Genomic DNA, 7855 nt, shown 5'->3' on the forward strand with positions numbered 1-7855 from the left:
GTAATGGCTCTTGAGGTTTGGGTGCAACCAAGGTAGGCACAGATGACAGGTAAGCCTTCAACTCTTACAAGGGTGTATATGCTTCCGGGGTCCACTTCATAGGCCTTGCCTTCTTCAAAATTTTGAAGAACAGTAGGGCATGCTCGGCACACTTGGAAAAGAATCTGCTCAGCGCGGCAATGCATCCCGTCAAGTGCCTCACATCCTTAACTATCCTTGGTGCTTGGATCTGCTCAATGGCCTTGATCTTATCGGGGTTAGCTTTAATCCCCCGATGGGACACGAAGAATCCAAGTAGCTTGCCGGAGGGAACACCGAATACACACTTCTTCGGGTTAAGATTCAAGTTGATCTTGCACATATTAGCAAATGTCTCCTCCAAATCCTGGATAAGGGTGGCCTTATCCTTGGTCTTGACCACAATGTCATCCATATAAGCTTCTATGTTTCTGTGCAGTTGTGGCTCAAAACCAATCTGGACTGCCCTTGCAAAAGTAGACCCAACACTCTTCAATCTGAAAGGCATGCGGACAAAATAGTATGTACCACATGGAGTGATGAACGATGTCTTCTCCTCATATTCTTTGGACATGAAGATCTGGTGATATCCGGAGTATGCATCCAAAAAGGAGAGCAGGTCGCATCCTGAAGTGGAATCCACAATCTGATCGATCTACGGCAAGGGGAATGGCTCCTTCAGGCAAGCCTTATTGAGATCTGTGAAATCAATGCAAAGCCTCCATTTCCCATTCGCCTTCCGGACTACCACTGGGTTTGCCAACCATGTAGGGTGTAGTACTCCACTGACCAATCCAGCTGCCTCTAACTTCTTGATTTCCTCCGCAATGAACTGTTGCCGCTCCAAAGCTTGCTTCCTAACTTTCTGCTTGACGGGCCGGGCATGTGGGCAGACAACAAGGTGGTGCTCGATTACCTCCCTGGGAACACTGGGATATCAGATGGTTGCCAGGCAAACACATCGATATTCGCCCGCATGAAGGCAACGAGCGCACTTTCCTATTTGTCATCAAGGGCGGCGCTGATGGTGAAAGTACCATCAACACTAGCCAGCCCTGCCGGGACCTTCTTCACTTGGGGTGCTGCAACCTTGGATCTCTTGCTGTTGGAACACTCCAGCACGTCGCGAACTGGTGCCGTGCACTGGAGGGGGCACGCTTCCCGGACTCCTTGCCGGAGGTCCTATAATCCCTCTTCTTTCTTTTGCTTTCCTTGGAGGGGACCGTTGCTGCCGCAGCCTCTGCTGCGACGGCATCCCGATACATCCTATCCACACAAATAATCGCATCCTTCTCATCTGATGGGATGGTGATGACTCCCAACGGCCCAGGCATCTTCAATGTGTTGTAAGCATAGTGGGATGCTGCCATGAACTTGGCCAAGGCCGGTCGTCCCAGAATCCCATTATACGGCGGGGGAGCTCAACCACATCAAACACAATTTTCTCAGTCCTATAGTTCAGCTCTCCCCCAAACGTCACCGGCAACGTAATCTTTCCCTTGGGACGGCTCCAGTCGGGATTAACTCCTTGGAACGTGCCGGTAACCTCCAGCTATTCTTCTCCTATCTGAAGCTTGTTAATAACTGCTGGGGAAATCAGATTCAACCCGGCCCCGCAATCCACTAACATCTTTGTGATCTTGAGGTTGCGAATTGATGGGGAGACCAACAACGGCAAACACCCTACCACGGTGGTGCGGCAAGGGTGGTCCTCCTAATCAAAGATGATGGGCGTGTATGACCATCTGAGCGGCTTCCGGGCCTCTGGCGCTGGCTCCACAACATTGACCTCTCGTGCCCATCGCTTGAGCCGGCGATGGGAGGAGTGCAAAGACGCACCCCCATCAATTCATAGGGTGTCAGTGGCCTTCTGAAATTCCTACTCACTGGTTTCCTCTTCATTCCCTCCATCGCTCAAATCATCACAGGTCTCCTTCTCTGGGCCCCTGGCAGGTTTTCCTTGGTTCCGAAAGGGTTTGCCGGGGCGGTTTGCTTCACCGCCTCGACCCTTTCCGCCAGTAGCATTCTGACCTTTCTGCTTATCATGCTTATCATACTCTGCTCTCTGTCTGTTGACAAGCTGCACAACTTGATAACATTCATGGAGGTCATGGCCCTTGGTCCGATGGATCTTGCAGTACGGCCCATCACCTTTCCCAACTTTCTCCGCGGCAGCGGCATCCCGACAGGCAGTGCACACGGCAACTTCCTTGTCAGGGGCCTCAGCCTTGGCCTTCTTGCCGGTACTAGGCATGCCAGAACCTTCCACATTCATCACTGCCTTATCTCTTGGCTTCATGCTACGCTTCTTGCCCTTTCTCTGACTGGTTGATTCATCTTCTTCCTCCGAATCAACATTGATCCAATCCTCCTCCCCGGGCAATTTCCTTCCTTCCTCCATCGGAGCACACTTGTCTACTAACGTGTATAGCTCCTTCACAGTCTTGGGCAACTGCACATTCATCTTAGAACGAATGCGACAGTTGCACACATTGGACTGGAAGGCTGCTATAACAACTGCTGGATGGATAGTTGGAATATTCCTATGGACTTTACTAATACTTACGGATAGTTTTTCCTTCCTTCTGCTGGAGAAGTTGTACGTCGCTGGGCCTGCCGGGCTCCTGGTGGCCACCGGTGAAAGCACAGATAAACTCGTGGCACAAGTCTGCCCATGATGAAATGGAGTTCTTCGGCAGGTGCATGAGCCAAGATCTCACGTTGGACTTGAGAGCCAACGGGAAGTAGTTGGCGAACACCTTCTCGTCTCTTCCCCCGGTAGCATGAACAGCGATGGTGTAGATGCTCAGGAACCCTGCCGGGTTCAGCCTCCCGTCGTACTTCTTGGGTATCTCCGGCTTGAACGTGCGGAGGGACGGCCAATGAACTTGCCGCAGTTCACGTGTAAAGGCATGGCAGCTGACCTCGAAAGGTAGGCACCCGCCAACACCGAACGCAGGCTCGTCAACATTCAGGCCGCCACACTCGTCGGGCTGGCGAGGGTCATTGAGAGGCCGCCCCACGATGACGCACGCGTCCCCCCGCCGCCTATCTTCCGGAGTTCACCGTTGGACCGGACGCGCTCAAGGGTCGGAAGAGGCCATCGAGACGTCATCGGGATCTTGATCTTGCTGCGCCCGCGCCTGCTGCCATGGTGGGGACTGCAGGGTGGGGACAGCCCCCTCCGTTCGGCCAGCAGTACGGGCAGTCGTCGTCACTTGGGGAGGTCGTGGCGGGCTAGCGCGTCGTGAGCCCCCAGCCTTAGCGCAACCGAGCAGGCTCTGGATGGTGGGACGCCACTGATCCATCTGCTCAGCTGCTGGCTGGAACCTTAGTAGCAGCTGAGCCCGAGCCATAGCCTCCGTGGCTGTGCTTGGCATGGAAGTTGATGACCTCGACCGCACCCTCGCCTGGCTCTTGATTGTGCCCGCGGCGGCGGCGGTGACGCGCCTGCGCTGCGGTGGGGCGACCACCTATGCAGCGGGGTCGCGCCGTGATGGCGCTCGAGGGTCCGCGGCTCCGTTGGGTGCAGCGGTTGGGTCGGCTCACCCGGGAGGAGACACACATGCCGTGATCGCCCCCGTGGAAGGGACGGCCGGAGGGCGGTGGCTCAACCCGGACCAAGCTCCGTTGCTGTGGCTGCGTTCGCCGGTAGGAGGAGGGGACGTATGCGGAGTCATCCTCCCGTCCATACCTTGCGGAGCTTGACCGTCGGCACGCTACTGAAGCTGTTCTCCTCCGACGCCTTCAGCTCCCGTGTCGTCCGCAGGGGGAGTGGCGATGGCGCCACCTGCTCCCGCCACGCCCCCAGCAATGCCCACGTCCTCGCTTGTCCCCGCATCTTCCGCGGCATCTGCAGCAGCGGGCAGCGGAGCCTTCGAGGTAGATGGCTGGGTGAAGGGCAGGACTTCTACTTCTTGGGCGCTATGGTCGATGGCGTCGTCAAAGACGAACATGGCGATGAAGATGACGCGCTGCGCACGCTTTCAGGTTCGCACAAGCGAGCCCCCTACCTGGCGCACCAAAGATGTCGCGGGATATTCGCGGCCACCTATAGGACCGGGTGGCCCCTTGCTGGTTCGGCGGGGGACGTCGCGTTGCACAAAGAGCAGAAAAGCGCGCGACAGCACGACAGAGAGCACACAAACAATTTACCCAGGTTCGGGCCACCGCGAGGCATAAGACCCTACTCCTGCTTTGGTGGATGGATGGTGGAAACGAACGTGGTGGTGTGTGGTACACTTGCCCAGCAAGGCCTACCTCTGGGCTACAGTGACCACAAGCGTATGGTGGCTTTTGTTCTGTCGAGTTTCCAACCCTCTAACCCCCTCCAACAATTGCCATGGGCCTCCTTTTATAGATTATGGGGTCACCACAGTGGCAAAACAGTCATTACCGACTGATATGATAGCAAACAGTGCTATCATACCTAACTCGACGGGCTGGCAGGGTGCATTAAATGCACCACTCAGTGTCACATCACTTGATGCCCGGCAAGGCCTGCTGGGCTTATCTTGCCAGCTCCGCACTTGTTCTCTTGACACATCGCTGAATGGGTGACACCTGTGGGTTTCTTCTGTAGGAGATGGCTGCCATGTGGCAAATTCTGCCACTTAATCGTCTTGTGGCTTGACACCGCACTGATTGACGACGTGGATCGTACTTGCGCGGTTGGCGGGGTGGTTCAGGCCCCGCAAGCCCCGGCAGGCGCTGCCGGGGAGTCTTGGTTGCTTGCTTCTGGTGGTGGCCTGGCCCCTTGCCGGGCTCACCTACCTAGCAAGGGAGGTTCTTCTCTTGCTTATATCCTGCTCCTTTGGCTCGATCTCCATCTCTCTGAGCTGCATGTTGGTTCTTCAAGTCTCTTGGACCTTCAATCCCTCTCTTGAGCTGGTGCTTCAATCTTGATCTTGTGCCTGTGCACTATTGGGTAACATACCCGGGGTCTATTGCACCGACACAAAGGTCTTTGTCGTTCTTCCAGCAGATGGCAAATATGCAAAGGTCTTTGCCGTCTACCAGCAGACGGCAAAGCACGCCATTCAACCACTAACGGCCTGTAGCTGACATGTCTGCCGTCTGCCAGCGGACAGCAAAAATGCCTTTGCCATAGCTCATTCAGTCGGACCTGTTGCCGTATACTGGCGGACGGCAAAGGCCTTTGCCGTCCGCCATGGCAGACGGCAAAGTTCCTGATTCCTGTAGTGTATGTACCAAAAACAGGAAGGCATGTCAGATTCACAAGTATAATGTGCAAACTAAGCAGATGCAATTTACCCTAATTAGAGGCAATACAAGCTAGACACCATATGCAACATGCAACCACATATCACACTGCCAAGTTAGAGCAAGCACCTGTGTCGGTGTCAAAACCGGCAAACCTCAGGGTAGGGGGTCCTGAGCTGTGGATCTCGGATCGAGGGTAACATGAACGAAGGAGATGATGTTTACCAGGTTTGTGCCCTCTTGATGGAGGTAAAACCCTACATCATGCTCTTGTTAATATTGATGAAGATGTATCGAGTAAAGAGTTGATCTACCTTGAGATCGTGATTGTTGGATCCGGGGCTCCACAGACCCAAGGAAGGTTCGAACTCTGGGGCGTGTGCGAAGAACTTAACCTATCCAGTCTACCAGCTCGTCGCCCCACAGCCTAGCCCGATTCGTGTGAGCAAGGAAGAAGATGAACACGACAGTTTACCCAGGTTCGGGCCACCTTGCGATGTAAGACCCTACTCCTGCTTTGTGGTGGATTGGCCTCACGAGGGGCTGCGGATGAACTAGTACAAGGGACGAACTACCTCGTGAGGGCTATGATGGTGAGAGTGGAAGGATCCCATCTCCACGGTGGTGGCTAACCTATATTTATAGTGGCCTCGGTCCTCTTCCCCCAAAAACGTAGGCGGGAAGGGATCCCACGGTGGCCATTTTGAAAGGGGACAAATAGTATATCTAATCCTGACGAAAGGTGGTCTTCGCCTGCAAAGCTTCTGGTCATGACGCAGCGGTGGGCTCGGCGATGACATCTGTCCAGCCGTGCTGGTGGTCTTAGTCTCGTTGCACCAGAATGGAAACCTTTGCCATATTCCTCGGGAACCCACGCCTGTCCTTGCCTCCTTAGCACCAAAGAGGAAACTGCCTCCTCTGCGCCCGCTGGCGCCTGCCTGGCCTTGGTCGTCATGGCTTTCGTCATCGTAGCCTCATGAGGCTGGGTACCTACATAGAAATCTCCGCTCCTCGAGAGGCTGCCTGGGGAGGCCGCACCTTCGGGAGGTCTTGGTGTCGTCCGCCTCGCGAGGGTCTTGTCTTGGCGGTCTTGTAGATGGGTCGTACCAAGCCGTCGAAGGAGCCACGCCTTGGGTCGCAGGCAGTCAATTCTGGGTACCCTGGTTCCCAGAACGCCGACAGTGATTTGTGGTCTAACTCTAGGGCTACGTGAATGATTTTGTGGTGATGTCCCCTCTCCGGGCTAAACCATATGGTTTGTATACACGCCAGGGAGGGTGTCTAGGGTTAAAAGGTCGGTGGCTAAGACTAGGCGGCGATTGAGATCTTGGAGTATACGTCAAGTCTTTGGGGGAGGCAGTCTTGATTATGCCTCCTGCATGCGGCCTCCAGAGTCCACCTTGACTACGAATGAGGGTTTGTCGCCCCATCTCGAGGATAGTGGGCTGACTGGGTTAGTTCCCCCTTATCCAGGACACCATCAGTAGCCCCCAAATGGGTCTTCTATGCCGAGGACAACGTTTCTGGTGATAACCACCTTGGATCCAGAGTCCTTGGCTCAACAGACAAGTTCCTCCTTGTAATCTTCAAACCACTCCTTCAAAGGAGTGATGCTAGCCGGAGCTCGGCCGGCTCTGTTCCCTCTGCCCGAAGTGATTGGGTAGCTTAGCCTTGAAGGTCAAGCACCTCGGTGTAATTGGTTCCACTCAGCCTAACAACTTTATCGAAACGGTTCACCACACGACAGGTCGAGTAGTTATTGCTCCCCCCAAATCGAGGCCCGAGGCAAACTTTCTACTGGCACGTCCCTTCGAGGCAGAGATCGTGCCATTTTCTCAGGGATATCATCAAGATTTTGTTTCCGCCCATATGCTCAACGACATCTTTGATGGGAGTGGCTAATTTATCAGCGCAGAGAGGGGGACTCTTGGCCTTTCACAGGCCTGTAAGAGTAAAAGGGAGGACAACACAGCCGACCACACTCCCATTCTCCCCATCTACTGCGTCATCTAGCTCCAGCACCCAGATTCGATCCTGCATCACTTTTCTTTAAGCGAGTCCATCCTCCTTCGCCAACCATGGCCGAGACCCTCTAGGGGCACTGGGAGCTTCCCCTTCTTCTAGCTTCATAGCTCCATCGTGACCGATGAGACCATCCAGGAGCTGCCCAACGCGAGGTACCTGTCCATCGACATCGCCGCCCGTGCTCCTACCGCTGGCCAGCAAGTGCCTGCTCCTGATCCTAGGGAGCGGGTGGTTTTTGTCCCCTACCTCATCCGAGGGCTAGGTTTCCTGCTGCACCCTTTCATGTGCAGGGTCGTGTACTACTACGGGTTTGATTTTCATCATCTGGCCCCGAACTCTATCCTCCATCTTGCCGCCTTCATCACGGTCTACGAGGCATGCCTCCGCTGCGAGCTACACTTTGGCATGTGGTTGAAGATCTTCGGTATCAAGCCGAAGTCCAGTGGTTCTGACCTCGTGGAGTGCGCAAGGGCCATGATCAGCAAAAAAGAGGGGGCCGAATGGTTCAAGGGCAGCTTCATCAAAACCGTGAAGGAGTGGTAGCGGGAGTGGTTTTACATCACTAAACCACTCGTTGCTGGCCAGACTG

Source organism: Triticum aestivum, chromosome 3D (genome assembly GCF_018294505.1).
Source record: "Triticum aestivum cultivar Chinese Spring chromosome 3D, IWGSC CS RefSeq v2.1, whole genome shotgun sequence".
Taxonomy (NCBI): Eukaryota; Viridiplantae; Streptophyta; class Magnoliopsida; order Poales; family Poaceae; genus Triticum; species Triticum aestivum.